Source organism: Emys orbicularis, chromosome 5, assembly GCF_028017835.1.
Source record: "Emys orbicularis isolate rEmyOrb1 chromosome 5, rEmyOrb1.hap1, whole genome shotgun sequence".
Lineage (NCBI taxonomy): Eukaryota > Metazoa > Chordata > Testudines > Emydidae > Emys > Emys orbicularis.
In genome coordinates, this window is record NC_088687.1 from 91,487,179 (window position 1) to 91,506,138 (window position 18,960).

At 44.7% G+C, this 18,960-nt stretch overlaps 1 protein-coding gene across 1 annotated transcript in view; it reads left to right on the forward strand.

The window, feature by feature from the left end:
* The window catches only part of DLC1 (DLC1 Rho GTPase activating protein), a 370,991-nt gene that overhangs the window by 295,241 nt on the left and 56,790 nt on the right, over positions 1-18,960 (forward strand). The gene's annotated exons all lie outside the window — the stretch shown is intronic.

The following is an 18,960-nucleotide window of genomic DNA, read 5'->3' on the forward strand; positions in this document are numbered from 1 at the left end:
GTATTATGCCCAACATCGCATCACATCCTATACATATACATCACGTTACTCAAAGGCCCTTTCCAAACTTCCCCCAACATGTCCTGGCTTCCCCAACCTGCTGCTGGATAGCTAGCAAGCTGTTTCTCCTCTCTGATATTTTCAGGGGGCAGAGGATAGCAGGCCTCTTTCACTGCCTTCAGGTGACATCTCATGTCTCTCTCTTCCTCTAAGACTCTCTGTCCCCCTGTCTGCTACATGAGGATTCCCCCTCTGTCTCCCTGGCTTCACCACTCATTCTGGTTGCTCCCTCCCATGTTCCCTCATCTCTTTTCCCCTCACTTCTCTCCTGTTAGTCCTCTATGGATCACTGTTGCCAGCTCCAGAGGTGAAAGTAAGCCGGTATGGTCCAGTACGGCGTACCTGCAAGAGCCAGTACACTGTGCCGGACTGCACCGGCTTCCGCGGCTGGGATTTAAAGGGCTCTGGGCTCCCTGCTGCCCTTTAAATCCCGCCCGCAGCTCCAGCGGCTGGGCTGGGGCCGGGATTTAAAGGGCTCAGAGCTCCCACAGCTGTGGGGAGCCCAGAGCCCTTTAAATCCCGCTCGCAGCTCCAGCGGCTGGGCTGGGGCCGGGATTTAAAGGGCTCAGAGCTCCTGCAGCTGTGGGGAGCCCAGAGCCCTTTAAATCCCGCTCGCAGCTCTGGTGGCCGGGCTGGGACTGGGATTTAAAGGGCTCAGAGCTCTTTAAATCCCGGCCCCAGCTCGGCAAGGCTCGGGGCTCCCCGCAGCTGCGGGAGCTCCGGGCCCTTTAAATCCATGCCCGAGCCCGGCTGCCAGGCTGGGGCCGGGATTTAAAGGGCCCGGAGCTCCCGCTGCTGTGGGGAGCTCCGGGCCCTTTAAATCCTCCCCACTGCTCCGGCAGCCGGAGCTGCGGGGAGGATTTAAAGGGCCCGGAGCTCCGCAGCGGCCAGAGCCCTGGGCCCTTTAATTTGCCCCTGAGCCCCGGGGGCTCCCAGCCACCTCTGCAGCTGGGAGCCCCAGGTTGATTTAAAGGCCCTGGGGCTCCCAGCCACAGCCGGTGCCCCAGGGCCTTTAAATCTTGAGAGGCCCCGCCTCTTCCGGTTGAGGCTACGCCCCCCTCAGGACTCTGGCAGTACTGGTAAATCCTGTAAATTACGTTCATCCCTGGCCAGCTCTCAAAATATTATTTTGAGTGTTGCAATATTTGGTATTTTACTTAAGGCCATAGCTCTTGAAGGCAAGTGAGAATGTCAACTTTCACTTTGAAAAAAAGAAAAAAACCCTGATTTATTTATTTATTTTAAATCTCATGATTTTTAAGCCAGTCTCACGGTTTTTGGGGACTTGACTCCTGATTTTTGAACATTTGAGGTTGACAATACACCTCTACCCCGATATAATGCAACGTGATATAACACGAATTCAGATATAACGCGGTAAAGCAGCGCTCCAGGGGGGCGGGGCTGCGCACTCCGGTGGATCAAAGCAAGTTCGATATAACGCAGTTTTGCCTATAATGCGGTAAGATTTTTTGGCTCCCGAGGACAGCATTATATTGGGGTAGAGGTGTACTATGCATATGTTACTTTCACCCTGAAGACTCTGGGCCTGATTCAGACCTCATAGTGCTTTGATTCTGGTATCACTCCATTGGAGTTACTCCAGATTTACATCAATGTAGTTGAGATCAGAATCAGGCACTCTGAGTTGTTGATCCTAATTTTTCAGACTGCCCCAAATGTGATATGTTATTCTGTAGGTTTTTTTATTGCTGTCTTTGATTTACATCAAGGAGCTGAGAGGCAGGCACTCCGTTTCTTATAGCTAAGGTAATTAAGTTTGTAAACTCAATATGACATGCATGATAGATTCTAAAGAGCTACTGGTAAATCAGTTGGAAAGTTCTGCATGCACACCTTTCAAGTCATTGTTTACACTTCCTGTCTAGAAATCAGATCCCAGTCAATGCTGTTAATCCTGAAGTTTTTAATAGACCCTCTGTACCTGGAAAATATAAAGATTCCTCAGCAAAGAAAACTGAGACTATTTTTCTACCCTAATGTTGTTCCTAAAAATATAAATCTACTTATGTGATGTAAAGTCTCTTGTTTCAAAAGAGGGAGGGTTCTAGTTTTGGCACTGGGGGGCCCTTGGCATCCCATTATGGGTAATCTAATGAAGTGTGTACCAGGTTAACTCTAATTCCCTGAAGTTGTGATCAAGCAAAGACCTAGCTGGTTGCATTTAGACTTTCATTCTGTGTTTCTTTATTGTCCCCCAGCCACCGTGCTAAGCAGGGGCTGGAAAGCAATAAAAGCTTCCAGCAGCACTGGTCTCAGAAACGGAAGACCCAAGGAGTTCCACAGACTGTGTATTCAGTGGCACACTGCATTTTCTTAGGGCTTTTAAAAAACATTTCCAATATTTTTGCTGCTTGTAGGTATCAGACGAAAGGGGTGGGGGATGATGCGAGGACCATTCAGCAAGGACCAAAGGAGGGGTTTTTTTATGAAAATGTGATTAATTTGTTATAAGTAGCAGCCCACTATTCAGGGGCTAAATCATTCTCTGAGTTACACTACTCTACATCTGTTGAGGTCAATAAAATTACAGGGGCAGATCTTTAGCCAGTGTAAATTGTTAGAGCTCCAGTGAAGTCCATTGACTTCCATGAAGGTATGACAATTTACCCCAGCTAAGGATCTGCCCCATAGTATTTTGGAGTTAAGCTGGTATAACGGAGAAAGAATTTGGCCCTATCTCTTTAATGGTAGATGTAGGTTGCATAGAATCCAAAGGCTATCTATCGCACATCCGTGCACTATAGCATGTTTTTTCAACCCTGAAATCCACTGGATTATCAAATGAGTCTACACAACAAAATTAGGTCGATTTAATAGAAGTCGATTTTTTAGAAATCTGTTTGATACAGTCGGTTGTGTGTGTCCCCACTAAGCGCATTAAATCGGCGGTGTGCGTCCACAGTACCGAATCTAGCGTCGACTTTCGGAGCATTGCACTGTGGTAGCTATCCCACAGTTCCCGCAGTCTCCGCCGCCCATTAAAATTCTGGGTTGAGCTCCCAATGCCTGATGGGGCAAAAACATTGTCACGGGTGGTTCTGGGTACATGTCGTCAGGCCCCCCTCCCTCCCTCCCTCCTTCCCTCCCTCCGTGAAAGCAACGGCAAAAAATTGTTTCTCGCCTTTTTTCCTGGGTTACCCGTGCAGACGACATACCACGGCAAGCATGGAGCCCGCTCAGCTCACTGTCACCGTATGTCTCTTGGGTGCTGCGGGCAGACGCGGTACTGCAGTGCTACACAGCAGCATCCCCTTGCCTTGCCTTGCCTTGCCTTGCCTTGCCTTGCCTTGTGGACGGCAGATAGTACAATACGACTGCTAGTCGTCGTATTCGTCCCATGGGTGCTCCTGACTGACCTCGGTTAGGTTGTTCGGGGGCGCCTGGGCAGACATGGATGCTCCTGGCCGGCCTCGGTGAGGTCGGTCGGGGGCGCCTGGACAAAAATGGGAATGACTCCAAGTCATTCTCTTCTTTAAGTTTTGTCTAATGGAGATTCAGTCCTGCCTGGAATATCATGCCAGCTGGAGGCTTCTGCCTCAGGCTGCTCTCCCAGTCGGCAGCACCGTGCGGTCGCACCTACCCCAACCTACCCCTTGCTCCCATGGCTCATGAAGCCTGGACAGTAGTAAGGAGCAGTTCAACTATAGGCTGAGCAAGTGCAGAATGGTGGTAGAATGGGCCTTTGGACGTTTAAAAGCTCGCTGGCGCAGTTTACCGACTCGGTTAGACCTCAGCGAAACCAATATTCCCATCGTTATTACTGCTTGCTGTGTGCTCCACAATAACTGTGAGAGTAAAGGGGGAGATGTTTATGGCAGGGTGGGAGATTGAGGCAAATCGCCTGGCCACTGATTGCGTGCAGCCAGACACCAGGGTGGTTAGAAGAGCACAGCAGGGCGCGCTGTGCATCAGAGAAGCTTTGAAAACCAGTTTCATGACTGGCCAGGCTACGGTGTGAAAGTTCTGTTTGTTTCTCCTTGATGAAAACCCACCCCCTTGGTTCACTCTCCTTCCCTGTATGCCAACTGCCCTCCCCCCCCCCCTTTGATCTCTGCTTGCAGAGGCAATAAAGTCATTGTTGTTTCAAATTCATGCATTCTTTATTAATTCGTCACACAAATGGGGGGATAACTGCCAAGGTAGCCCGGGAGGGGTGGGGGAGGAGGGAAGCACAGGGGTGGGTTAGTTGTAGGGGCACTCCCTAGAATGGCATGCAGCTCATCATAGAAGCGGCATGTCTGGGGCTGTGACCCGGAGCAGCCGTTTGCCTCTCTGGTTCTTTGGTAGGCTTCTAGGTCCCTGTTATAACCTCTGTCCTTCATGCCCTTGGAGATTTTTTCAAATATTCCGGCATTTCGTCTTTTGGAATGGAGTTCGGATAGCACGGATTCGTCTCCCTATATAGCGATCAGATGCAGTACCTCCTGTTCGGTCCATGCTGGAGCTCTTTTGCGATTCTGGGACTCCACGGTCAACGAGGCTGATGAGCTCTGCATAGTCACCTGTGCTGATCAGCTCGCTATGCTGGCCAAATAGGAAATGAAATTCAAAAGTTCGCGGGGCTTTTCCTGCACCTGGCCAGTGCATCTGAGTTGAGAGTGCTGTCCAGAGCGGTCACAATGGAGCACTCAGGGATAGCTCCCGGAGGCCAATACCATCGAATTGCGTCCACACTACCCCAAATTTGACCCAGCAGGGTTGATTTCAGCGCTAATCCCCTCGTCAGGGAGGAGTACAGAAATCAATTTTAAGAGCCCTTTAAGTTGACAAAAATGGCTTTGTCGTGTGGACGGGTGCAGGGTTAAATCGATCTAACGCTGCTAAATTCGACCTAAACTTGTAGTGTAGACCAGGGCCAAGGTTTAATGGATTAAGTGGTTTAGATAAAACTTTTTCCTCTCCAATCTACACTGCTTCTGCATGCATTTTAAAATCTGAAAAATGTAACTCAGTCTTGTACTTGATTTATATTATTCTGCTTGTGAGAGAACTTACAAACCTTGAATTTTGCTGGCACTTAAGAACCAGGCTGTTCTGCATTTTCATTATACATATCTCTTTTCTGGGGCTCCTAACATAGAGATGCTAAAATTGCTCCAGGCTAAGACTTGATATAAGTATTCTCCCAAGAGCAGATTTGTTTATCAAGTTTGCTTGTAAAATGATATGACTGAAAAAGTTAGAGTGCAGAAAAAGAAGAAAAAGTGCAGTATGTTCATAATGTAAGATAGTGTTGTAATATTAAGCATAGTAAGTGTTTCCCATGGTCCTGTTTCTTCTGACCATGTAACAGAGTATGTAGCCTTATCTTTAAAATAGGCAAGCTCCTATTGACATGTCACTTCTCCAGCTGTTCTTAGGTATTGCATCAAGTACTTACACAACTCCACATGCTAATCTCAGCCCTCTGTAATATCCCGACATAATAAGGGAAGTTTACAGACAGAAAAGAAGCATTATTATTTAGCTAAATTGGCCACCTTCCAAGGATTCATAAACTTAAATGAAGGAATTGAGCTTACCACCAATTCTATCACCCCCTTCTATTGCTATTCAACCGTCTCAGCTCGCCAGTCTGTTCATTTGGGGCTGGACAGCAACTTCTGTCTGTTCTGAGTCTGGCCCTCTCTCCCTAACTCTGATGGCTCTTGTTCAGATCTAAACCACTTTCATTTGGATGAGTATGGAATCCCTTGATAGACTTTGTCCAATCTCAATGTGTTCTTACTGGCAATACAGCTAATTCCTCTCCACCCCACTTTCCGTTCTTCAGCAATTTACTGAGAGTATGGTGCTGTAAAAGCTGCTCTTGATCAGTGATAGTTGCTAAGTAGGTTGTGGTTTCCACTGCTGCTTTGATTCTCCCTCCATCACCAAAGTAGCCTTTATTAGAGTATTTCTTGTTGAACCTTTTCAAAGCACAAGAAGTTGTCAGATACACTGCAAACAACTAAGTAGTAGTACTAATAAGAAAAAAATTGAAAAGTAGAGAAAGGGAGAGTCAGAGTAGAAGGGGTTAACAAGAAAAGGAAAGGAAGAAAGAAGGAAAGAAAAAAAGAAAGTTAGTTCCTAGATTCCTTGCTGATACCAAGCTCTCACATAGCAGTATCCATGAATCACACTTTCTACCATCTCTGGTTAGCTAGGAGACTTCATCCCATGCTGATGGATGATGACCTGGCCTCAGATATATACGCCTTTGTCACCTCCCATCTGGATTAAAGCAATGCAGTATACCTGGGCATTAAGCCATCTGCCCTAAGGAAATGCCAGCTAGTACAGTATCTCCTTAGCAGCACAGGCTACTATGAACATGTCAAACTTGTCTTCTACTCCCTATGCTGTCTTCCCATAGAATATCAAGTCCAGTTCAAGTTTTCAGTCCTTATTTTCAGGGCACTTAGTGGCCTGGGCCAGTATATGTAAAGGATCACCTAAAGCTCTGGGATGAAGACCTTGATTGACAACTCCGTGAGGCACAGTGGAACTTTCTGCCATAAGAGGAAAGCTCATCTGTGCAGGAGACAGGGCTTCTTTGCGGGCTCATCTGAGACACTGGAATGAACTCTGACAGGAAGTAAAGATCATCAAAAACCTCACCACCTTCCACTCCAAATGCAAGATGCACTTTTTCAGTCTTGCCTTTTTTAACATAAACACATAACAGTGTGTACATTTTAACAAAAAAAAAAAAAACCCACCTATCCCTGGGAGAGGATGAAAGAGAAAATGAACCACACATAACAAATGTTAGTCGTATTATTTAATGCACTTCAGCACAGCGCTCAGATAGTAGAGTGGTATAAGAACATTAGAAGAGAACAGAACAGAGTTCTGTAGGGAAAGAGGGGAAAGAAACATTCAAAATGGCAAAATACAATAGCCCCTTACTGGTACAGGTTAATGAATATCAGTATCTGACATTGGGTACCAAATGAATCTCTGATCCTGGGAGGGATGGAACAGGCAGTCAGAGGAAGTGCCTGGAGGGGCTCTGGACATGAGCTGGTAAGAAGGAATGAACTGTGGAGTTACATCAACTTACATCAGGTTTGAATTTGGCCCATTGCCCTAAAATCATTTGTGTTTTTTCCCTCTTTACTATCTCAGTAGCTTTTCATTATATTTACTACAGCTGCTGCCCAGACTATAGTATCTCATAAATATCTCATAAAACATTATTTTCCTTTGGTGACTGTTGTAGTGAAATTATCCATCAGAAAGTGTGTTCTCGCTACCTTAGTTATTGTGCTTTATTGTGTCATTGGTTTAAAATGATTTCCTCCATCCTGCAGATTCCCCAAGGCTAAAACAGCAGCAGCCTTTTCACATAATTGGTCAACTAGTCCAGGTGGATGCATATGCCTATTTCCTCCAGAGGAAATAAGTTTAATGAATACAGAGCTAATTTAACTACAAAGCTTTGAATCATTCAAAAGGGGGACGGGGGGATGGGAGAATAAAAATATTGTACTTTAACAGGAAACTTGAGTGGTTACTTGTAAATTCTTAGTTACTGTAGCTAAAAATGGCCCTGGTCAGGCAATGCAATCTGCTAATGTGGACATCCTTATGGCCCTGCAGAGTCCTATTGAACTCACTGGGACACTGCAAGAGAGCAATGATCTGTGCTAGTGCATTATGTTTTGAGATTAGGCCTAAGTATGATGTTTACTTGATTATAATAAAACTGTTTTGCAAATTCATTTTTTGAAAATAGCTCTCATTGTTTCAGTATGTTCAGTAACAGCCTAAACCTGCAATTCCCATTGACTTTAGTGGGTGCTCAGGACAGTCAGTATCCTATAGGACCAGGCATTTTGTGAATGGTGCTGTTATCTCTTAGAGCAAGAGCTGACATTTTTCAGATACTTCATCAGATTGGATCTCCCACTGGAAAATAGACTGAGGCATAGGAAATGCATCTCATCACTGGAATGCATGGGAACCTGGTGATTTCAAAAATCTAAGGTAAAATCTAATTGTTTAAAACAGACAGAGGAAGACTTAGTTAATTTAATAATGATTTAACCACTGTTATGTTAACAAAAATAGTAAAAATAAGAACTTTAATATATAAATCTCCAATTTCCCATATATCCCAATGGTGAGATGTATTTCTTGTCTTTTAGGCTATGTCTACACTAGCATTTTTGTTAGTAAAACTTTTGTTGCTCAGGGTGTGTGAAAAACTCTTGACCGACATAAGTTACACCGACAGACGCGCCAGTGTGGACAGCGCTATGTTGGCGGAAGAGCATCTCCCACCAACATAGCTACTGCAACTCATTGGGGTGGTTTAATTATGCCGACGAGAGAGCTCTCTCCCGTCAGCATAGAGCGGCTACACGGGAGACCTTAAGGCAGCACAGCTGCATCAGTACAGCTGTGCCACTGTAAGGTCTCTCGTGTAGACATAGCCTTAGACTACATAGTGAAATGGTCTAAATCGCATTTCTTTGATTATTCTTGTATATATTATAAAAAATAAAGAATAATCAAAGAAATAGTACTCTATAGAGAGAGCAGTGATCTTTTTAACTGGATGTAGAGTTTCATGAGTGTTGTAAGATTCATAGATTCCACGGCCGGAGGGGATCACTGTGATCATCTAGTCTGACCTCCTGTATAGCACAGGCCATAGAACTTCCCCACAATATTTCCTAGGGCAGATCTTTCAGAGAAACATCCAATCTTGATTTAAAAAATTGTCTGTAATGGAGACTCCACTACAACCCTTGATAAGTTGTTCCAATGATTAATTACTCTCACTATTAAAAAGATATGCCTTATTTCCAGTTTGAATTTGTCCAACTTCAACATTGGATTGTGGTGTACCTTTCTCTGCTAGATTGAAAAGCCTATTACTAAATAATACCATGTACTTATAGACTAATCAGGTCACCCCTTAACCTTTTTCTTTGTAAAACTAAATAGATTGAGCTCCCTGAAACTATCACTATAAGGCATGTTTTCTAATCCTTTGATCATTCTCATGGCTCTTCACTGTACCTCTCCAATTTATCAACATTCTTCTTGCATTGTGGGCACTAGAACTAGACACAGTATTCCAGCAGCAGTTGCACCAGATTCTGCTGGCAGTAGATTTCGCCTTGTGTCCCTTTGCTTCCCCTATCAATTTACTACAATTCCTGGTTTCTGATTTATATTCATTATTATCAACTTCCCCTTTCTTCCATTTGTTTACATATTTTTTTTTAATTTTTTTGTATCTGCCTTCACTTCCCTTCTAAACCAAGTCAGTTTTTTAATCAATGGGGCCGTCTTTCTCAGTTGTGTGATTTTGGCTTTTGGGGCATCCAGTAAAATGTTCTTGAAGAAAGAAAGAAAGAAAGAAAGAAAGAAAGAAAGAAAGAAAGAAAGAAAGAAAGAAAGAAATCCAGCCAGGGGAGGTTTTCTCTGGTGTAGGCACTGGGGAAAACACTGGTAAGACTGTCCTTCAAGGACTCCCTTGCAACTCCACTTATAGGGGCCATGCCAGGGTCAGGACTGCAAGTGGGTGGCCAAGGTTGGGGGCAGGGCTGAGATTCCAGGTATTACTGCAGCCTAGGGCAACCTGAGGAGTCTGCCATAACTTAGAGAGGCTCTCCAAGACTAAAGTTGTACTGGGGAACTCAAAGCAGCCCAAGATGAGCAGGGTGCAAAAGTGGCTTAAAGCCACCTTAGTCTGCACTTCCTTTGCGCTGTGAGTTCTGAGCTGTGCTTCTTATAGCACTGCACAGAATTTCCCCTTATATACTTAGCCTATTTCATAGGAGTGTGGTAAGGATGAATTAATATTTTTATTTTTAATTCCTGTTATTATCAGAATTACTTTAATACTGCAATTTTTGTATTTCGGCAATGGCACTTGCTTTTCTTCATCCTGAACCTCAAAAAAGGTTAAAAATTCACTTTTTAAAAAAAATTGATATAATGGGGCCTGATACTTCTCTTATGTTCACATGTGTAAATGAGGAGTAACACCACTGAAAGCCATGGCATTAAGCAGGGGTAAAACAAGTTTGCATCGAGGCAGAGTCAGGCCTAAATGTACACCCCACATGGAGTGATATGAATTATTTTTAACTATGGTACCTTGAGAATATTCATTGCACCTTACCAATCATGTATATTTTCTGCTAAATTTTTTAGTTAGAAGATAAAATAACTTTTTTTTCAGTGTAGACCTATCCTTAAGCTCTAAGGATAAAAAAAAAATTGGTACTTCAGTCTTAGGTGTAAATGAGTGTAGCTTTATTGAAGGCAATAGAGCTACACTGGTTTACACCAAGTGAAGCTCTGGCCCTTTATATAAAACTGTTGTATAAAATGAAGCAAGTTTAGATAGAAGTTAAGTTACAATGTATGAAATGCAGTGAACTTCAACATACAGATACTTTTGCATTATCAAACCTCTTGGTAGCTAAATTGTTGATCAAGATTATATCATTATTAATTTCCTCATTGGCTTTTTAATGGCACTAGTCTAATATCTTCTTTCTAATGGATGTGGAAGTGAAATAACATTACAATAATGTGCCTTCTGTTTTCTCCTGATAATTAAGGCCTTAATCTGCAAATACTTATGAATGTGTGTTATTTATTTGAATCATGTTTCGCACATGCATAAGTGTTCACAGAATTGAGAAGTAAGGCATTACAGTGTTCACAGATAGGTGTAATTCAGCATTGGATTCTTCAGTGCACTCAGTCTACTTTACACCACTCATGTGTAGAAGATAACAGATTGTAGGGTTAGCTTGCGAAGGGAGAACTCCCCTTGTACAAATAAATTCCACAGGCCTAAGGCTGGCAAAGCCAGCTCTTGCACTCACCACCCCCATCCCCAATCCCTGGCAAACAGGGAGGAAGTGCACATGGTGGAGGTGGAGAAGGGATGTGGCAGAGTAAAGCTCCACTACATCTATCCTCCAGTTGGCTGGTGCTGAATCATGAAGCCAAAACCATCTCCCTGCAGACCCCTTCTCTACACACAAGTAGAGCTTGGGTGGGGTTGAGAATTCAACCCAGGGATTTTTCCTGATAATTTCAGGTGCAGAGTCTGCTTTATGAACTGTTGTCTTCACCAATAAAATAGATGAGGTTGTTGTGTTTTTTTGGCACAACAAAGGAGGGTTTCATCTGTTATCTGTGGAGACTATTGTTCCATGAGCTATAAAGTTTGTTCCATCCTTTGGCCTCCATTATAGGCTAGGTAGACAGGCAGACTGCTGGCCAAATCCAGACTACCAGGCGCTTTTAAACGGACCCCACAATCTTTTTATTTAATTTATTTATTTATTATCAATATTGTTATTTTTTGTATTATTTTCTCTGGAGTCTGGACCTTGACTATACCTTAGCCAAGACATTTGGACCTTGACAAAAAATAATTGACTACCCTAGGTTAGAAGTTCTAACTCATCTCCTGCAGCATTTCCTATGAAGTAGGATGAGCTAGCCTTGAAGAGGTTTGAATTTTTGTGAAATTCTCAGTCTGTGTATTGGGTTCACAAAGCTATTTTGAGTTCTCAAACCTTATTTTCCTGACATTTAAAACTAAGTTGTAGTTTTCCCAAGGGTGAGCCACCTTTTGATGAAAAAACATAGCTAAAGGGAAGCCAGTGCTATGAGCAAAAGAATCCCATCACCCACTCAAAAAGGCATCAGTGCTATTCTATATGGAAAATATTATGGACAGATCCTCCAGTGGAATAAATCAGAATACCTCCATTGATTTCATTGCATCTATGCTGATTTAGAGCAGCTGAGGATCTGGCCCTCTGTGTTAAAATGTATTTAGAATGTTTCTCTCTCTCCCTCTCCTTTTGTCAGTCTGTATTTATTTTACACTTTGCCAAATCTGCTTCATTTTTCAAGCTATATTACCATCATTTTTTTCCTCTCTCTCCCCTCGCTGCTTCTATTTTATACAGTCTGCCCTAAGTGCAACATGAAACCAGTCCTGTTTTTGTTCAGACTGAACTTTCGAACTCATGGGGTTTGAATACATTTGAACTCAGGCAAAAAGAGTTCATTTCTCTACATTTAAAACATAGTCAATTATATGCCTAATATGTATTAGAGCAAGTTTAGAAACATATTGATTTACTTGTAAAAAAAATAAATCTAGGTTTCATTTTGATCAACAGCTGGGATCAGAAATAAACAATGAGCACATACACACACACAATATTTAGTATTGGATAGTGATAATGGGTTTCTTTCTTTGAAGTGTCTCTATGGGTTATCTCAGGAGACAAGATACTAGAATAGCTAGACCGTATGTTTGTATGATATAACTATTACTTAGTTAAAATTAATTCAAGAACATATAGCATTTTATTTTAGATTCTCTGTGATGTGGAACAATAATCTTCCTTCTCAGAAAGCCCGGCATTCTTAGTGTATTTAATTTCTAAGAAATGATATTGTAACCTTTCTTTTTAAAGAGGGCTGCACAATTATTGTTCACTTTAAATAATTAATTTTCAACGAAATCAAGTGCTTTAGAATTGGAATTAAGTTGTTACTTCATTGACAAAGTGTGCAACACTGGGGTCCTTTAGAATTCAGAAACAGCCTTTAAAGACCCAAGACCACACTGAAGCCAGGTCTATAGCCAGAGGCCTGGTATCTCATGCAAGCTGAAGCTGCTCTGTAATCTATCATGCCATTGCTAAAAGGATATTAAGACGAGCATTTAGAATTGTAGTCGTGTGTCTTACAATCCTGTGTTTGTATCAGCAAGTCAGATGACCAATTGCAAATTGTGACTCCTCTGTATCATGCTGTTTAAAAGAGGAGTGATGGCCATAGTATAGTTAGCTATCAAGGCATTTGGGCCTTAGAGGGAAAACAGAAGACAATGAAGTCCTTATTATTAGTTCTCATCCTACGAATCACTCCCTTATACAGTTCAAACAGAAGGAGAAGTCACCTATTAAAGTGAGTAATTGTGCCTGTTGGGCAAGCCTTTACAATTACTTCACCATCCATCCAGAACTCTTTGATTGCATTAAGGATAACAACACTTTACTGAGCAAGTATCTTGCTTCTTTCAGTAAGCATGACTTTAAAATCAGTACATTCATCAGGAACCAGCCTAGGATTCTACCATGAGATTGCCTCTTTTTTTGTAGTAGTATTAGCTGATGCATTAAGTAGATACAAATATTAAACCTAAACTACAAAGGGCAGTGGCTTTATTGATTCCACAACACTCTTTAGAGACAAATGAGTGATTACAGTGTTATTGCTGCTGCTGTATGGTAAACACCCATGCCTCAGGTGGAATGTCTCTTTAAGCACGCTTTCCTGCTAATACAAGACTTATGCTCACTTTTTAACTTTGAAAATACATTCACTTAGTGTCATAGAAATCCAAGTTAAAATGCAAACCAAAGAGACTGCATGGCTCCAAGAATTGATAATGGGATGGAATCAGAGCCTTCAGATTACTAGTAAAACTCTAGTACAGGTCGATGATTATCCTCTGGCATCTCCTTAGTAGCGTGACCAGATAGCAAGTGTGAAAAATCGGGACGGGGATGGGGGGTAATAGGCACCTATATAAGAAAAAGCCCCAAATATCGGGACTGTCCCAATAAAATCGGGACATCTGGTCACCCTACTCCTTAGTGGCCTATGTGAAATTAGTTGGTGGTTTCAGTCCAGTTCCTAGCAAGCAGACATTCCAATCACAAAAGCCACTGGCCCTGACAATGACGGTATCTACAGAGATTGAATGGGGATGAAGAGTGGGCTAATCTTTCACTACAGTGGTTGATTGGCTCTCCAAGTCAAAAAAGGGAGCTTATTTAGGCTGATAATGTAGCATTATTAATTAATTTATTATTTAATTATGCAGCACTGTAGGTGAGCATGCTGAACTTTGTTATCATTCATAAGAGTGCTCAGAACTTCTACATTTTTACCATGTCACCCCAACCTCCTGGGATTGCTTCACTGGCTTCCTTTCTCTTACTGAATCAAATTTAAGTACCTCATCCTTGCCTTCAAGGCACTAAATCAGTGGTTCTCAACCTGTTTATCATTGTGGGCCGCATACGCAGCCCACAATGTGTTAAGTGGGCCACAGATTGAGAACCACAGCGCGCCCCACCCTAAAACCGCCCACAGTCCTCTATGCCTAGAGCCCTTGCCCAGAGTGGGGCTAGGAGTGGAGCCCTGGGCGCAGGCCAGGCAGCTGGACCCCAAATCTTGCCGCGCAGGGCTGGGCAGGAGACGGACCCCAGTTCCGGACCCCGGCACACACAGGAGACGGGACTGGGATGGAGATGGAACACCACTGCGCAGGGTTGGGACAGAGCCGGGACTAGGACCGGGACAGTGACCTAGACCCCGACCCCGGCCAGGTGCAGAGTGCCAGGCAGGGCCGGCAGCCAGGACCCGAGAAGAGGGGCCAGGAGCAGAGCCCCACCTAAAACCTGGGGCAAACCTCTACTTCCCAGAGCCTCCTCCAACCCCCCCAAACCTACCCACTCTCCCACCCCCTGCAGCACTCACCAGCTCCCTGCTGGCAGGAATGTTGGTGCAGGCTGCAAGATGTTTTCCCCCCCTCAGCCAGCCCCACCCCCTGCCGGACCAGAGTGGCAAATTTTGAATTTTTTTAGCGCACAGCTGGGCCGTATGTAGCCCGTGGGCTGCAGGTTGAGAAACGCTGCACTAAATAGTCTTGTTCCACCTTCCTCTATGCTCTCATTTCCTCCTGATGCCCCTCTCGCTCCCAGACTTCTCTCCTCATTCATAGACTTCAACATCAGAAGGGACCATCATGATCATCTAGCCTGACCTCCTGCACATTGCAGGTCACAGAACCACACTGCTGCATCCCTCTCCTTCATGATGCCCCTGCTCTTGAAACAGTATCCCTTTTCCTGTTGCTAGTGAATGGAGCCATGAAATTGACAAGAATGACAGCCAACAGGCACAGACACTGTCGCCCTACGCCTCTTGTGGAGGTGGAGTTATTATGTCGGTGTAGTAGAGCACTTACATAGCCGCGAACAAGGCTGTAGTGTAGACACTGACATAGTTAGGTTGACATAAGCTGCCTTATGTCAACCTAACTCCGTTGTGCAGACGAAGCCTAAGTGATGATGATTACTAAGGGCATGTCTACACTTACCGGTAGATCGGCACTGCTGCAATCGATGCATCGAGTGTCGATTTAGCAGATCTGGTGAAGACATGCTAACTCTATGGGAGAGCACTCTCTCGTCGATTTGTGTACTCCACCTCCCTGAGAAGGGAGGGATAGCTCAGTGGTTTGAGCACTGGCCTGCTAAACCCAGGGTTGTGAGTTCAATCCTTGAGGGGGCCACTTAGGGATCTGGGGCAAAATCAGTATTTGGTCCTGCTAGTGAAGGCAGGGGGCTAGACTCGATGACCTTTCAAGGTCCCTTCCAGTTCTAGGAGATAGGATATCTCCATTTTAAAAAAAAAAAAGTGTAAGGGAAGTTGATGGGAGATGCTGTCCCGTCGACACAGCGCAGTGTAGCCACCATGGTAAGTGGATCTAACTATGTCAACTTCAGTTATGTTAGTCACGTAACTGAAGTTGCGTAAGTTAGATTCATTTACCGTGGTAGTGTAGACCAGCCCTAATAGAGTGAAGTGGATGGTGAACTTGTGGCTAAGGTTTAGATTAGGGATTCAGGAGATCTGGGTCAGATACAGACTTTCTGTGTTACCTGGGCAAATCAGTTAGAGTGGGATCCAAGAAGGGACTGAGGTGTTGTAAAGCTGAGTGCCACAGCACCTAACCTTTACGTGACTAAAAAAATCACAGGAATAACACTATGTTCAGCACCTAGGCTTCCTATATAATGAATGGGAGGAGAGTGATGTGATTCAAAAAAAGCCAGCACACTAGGTGGGGAGCCACCTAAGCTAGCCAGTGGGAGATGCCAAGGAGAGAAATGTGAGCTAAACTCTGCCCTAGATGCCTAAGTCCAGGCTGCAGGGAGGCACCTATCTTCTGCTTGTGATCCATGCACAGGAACCCACCGCCAGGAATCAGGCGGTTTAGGCACCTAATGAGTTAGGCACCTGCCTCTCTCCGCATAAAATGGCCAGAGGAGATGGTACCCATCTGATAACTTCTGTAGTTATAAGATAGGTAGTGGAACCATCTCCTCCTCTTCCTCTGGCTGAATTTTAAATGGGACCTGATCCAGTAGGTGTGCTCAGAGACCATCTAGAGATCAGGTCCCACTCACAACCATGGCCGGATCTAACTTTTTTGCCGCCCCAAGCAGCAAAAAAAAGTGCCACCCCGCCGTAACACTCCCCCCCCAGCGCCACCCCGCCCCGCCGAAACCCCCCCCACCGAGCGCCGCACCGCCGAACACCCCCCGCCGCGCTGCCGAACACCCCCCGCCGAGCTGCTGAACCCCCCCCGTGCAGAGCGCTGCCGAAACCCTCGCCGAGCGCCGCACCGCCGAACATCCCCGAGCGCCGTGCTGCTGAACACCCCCCGCGCCCCCGCGGAGCGCCACGCTGCCGAAACACACCCCCCCCCCCCCCGCACGGAGCGCCGCTGAACACCCCCCGCCGAGCGCCGCCGAACACTCCCCCCGCAGAGCGCCGCACTGCCGAAGCCCCCCTGCATGGAGCACCGCCAAAACCCCCGCGGAGCGCCGCGCTGCTGAACACCCCCCCGAGCGCGGAGCGCTGCCAAACCCCTCCCCGCGGAGCGCCGAGCCGCCGAACACCCCCCGCCGAGCGCTGCTCCGACGGAACCCCCCCCCCACCGAGCGCCGCACCGCTCTGCCCCCCGCCACCCCAAGATTGGCCGCCCCTTACCAGGTGCCGCCCCAAGCATGTGCTTGGTTGGCTGGTGCCTGGAGCCGGCCCTGCTCACAACTTAGGTGGCCAAATACCTGTCTTCCTCTGGTTCATGGGCAGCAGAGTGCAATCCCCAGGGTCTTGAAATTAGGAACCTAGAAAACTTTTACAGCAGAAAGTTAGGCACAGAGTGAGTTTAGGCGCCTACAAGATTAGGCAGCCAAGTGGGAGTTTTGTGGCTTACAGTGGTGCCATGCGTGGGAACTTGGGCACCTAACTCTGGAGTTTAGGCACCTAAATTGCCTCATTGATCACACCCTTGATTGCTCTGTTTCTCAGTTTAGTCAACTGTAAAATGAGGATAATAACTGAGGGCTTGTCTACACTGCCCCGCAGTTCAGACTTTGGGGGTGTGAATAGCAGTGCACCCCAAAGTGCTGCACTGTAACTCCCCTGTGTGGATGCTGCAGATGTGATAATTCCCATTAATATATTCCTAACAGCGCAGCACTTCGGTATGCATTGCTATCCACACCCCCATATTCCAAACTGCGGGACAGTGTAGACATAGCCTTATTTACCTCACAAGGCTCAGTCCAGTCATGTATGTAAAGCCACCTCAGATCTTTGGATGGAAGGTGCTGTGTAAATACAAATTATTAATTATTTGTATTTAAATGAGTGCAACATATATTTTAGGATCATGGCATGTGAGATGGGTGAAAAGAGGATACCTCTTTTTTTTCTTTATAGAAGCCATTCATAAATATGAAAAAAGTACTACAGGCCCAATGGGAGTACTTGTGTAAGTGCTCGCTAATGTAGAATTGCATAATTGGACCCTAAATATTTCATCATTTATAACTCAAATTTATGAATGGTACCTTCCTAGCCTTGTCTACACATGATTTTACTAAAGGGGTCATTTAAAACCAATGTAGTTCAACTGGTGCAACACTTACATCAATTTAAATCAGCCTTATATCCATTTAAGCATTGCTGTTTTCTTACAGATGCAAGCTAAAGCAATATAACTAGTACTAAAGAGGTATACTTGTGACCACACAGAGATCTGCTCAATTTAACTTAATTCAGTTTATAACCAATTTAAATAAAACTAGTGCAACTGCTATGTATAGACAAGCCCTAACTTTCAACAGGTGCATTTCAGCCTATTTCACAGATTACAAGAACATCAATAAAATTTTATTATTCTTAAACCTGCCTAACCTTGATTCCACTTCTCTCCCACCCCCCCCCCCCCCCCACACACACACACTCATACCCCAGAGAAAGAACAGGAGTATTTGTGGCACCTCAGAGGCTAACAAATTTGAGATTTGAGAAAATATTGTCTCATACAGTGCCTTTCCCAGAAGTGAAGGTCTTTCATAGGCTCTCTAGGTAACCTTCTTTATATTCTTCTTTCCTTTTCTGTGGCTTGTTTCAGAAGTAACTTATTTTCTCTCTTTTCTTTAAGTCAGACTGCCAAAGTACAATACTCTTCCAATCCTTGCGATGCCAACCCTGTCATTTCCTTGTCCTGTAAAAGCTCAAAGGTGTAGCCAACAAAGAGAGGACAACTAATTATAGTGGCATTGCCTTGCCTGTTCAACAACAGGAAATGAAATTCCCTCTGGAAACGTAGTATAGGTCTGTCTTACCTGCATTAGTCGTGTCCTCAAGACTGAGTGGAAAAAATTACATCAGGGGCACCAGAACCCCTAAGGGACTCATGTTTTATGGGCCAGACCTACATTTTAAACTCACAACCTCCTGCCATAGAAGAAGCATTCGAAAAATGCAGGTAAATTCAACTGAGCCTATCAGAGTTGGAATTAACTAAGATAAGAAGAGGTAATTGACAAAGCCAGTAATGGGTGAAAAGTGAAGCTTGAAGATATAGTGCAGCACCATTCTCTTGTTGACTAAAAGTGAATTAATGATCTGGAACAGTGTAGGGGTTTCCAGAAACAACACTGTAATAGCCAACTTACCAGTTAGCAGCTTGCTGAAAGAGATGGGTATTCTTCAGGCAGCTCGCCTGTTCGGGAACCACAC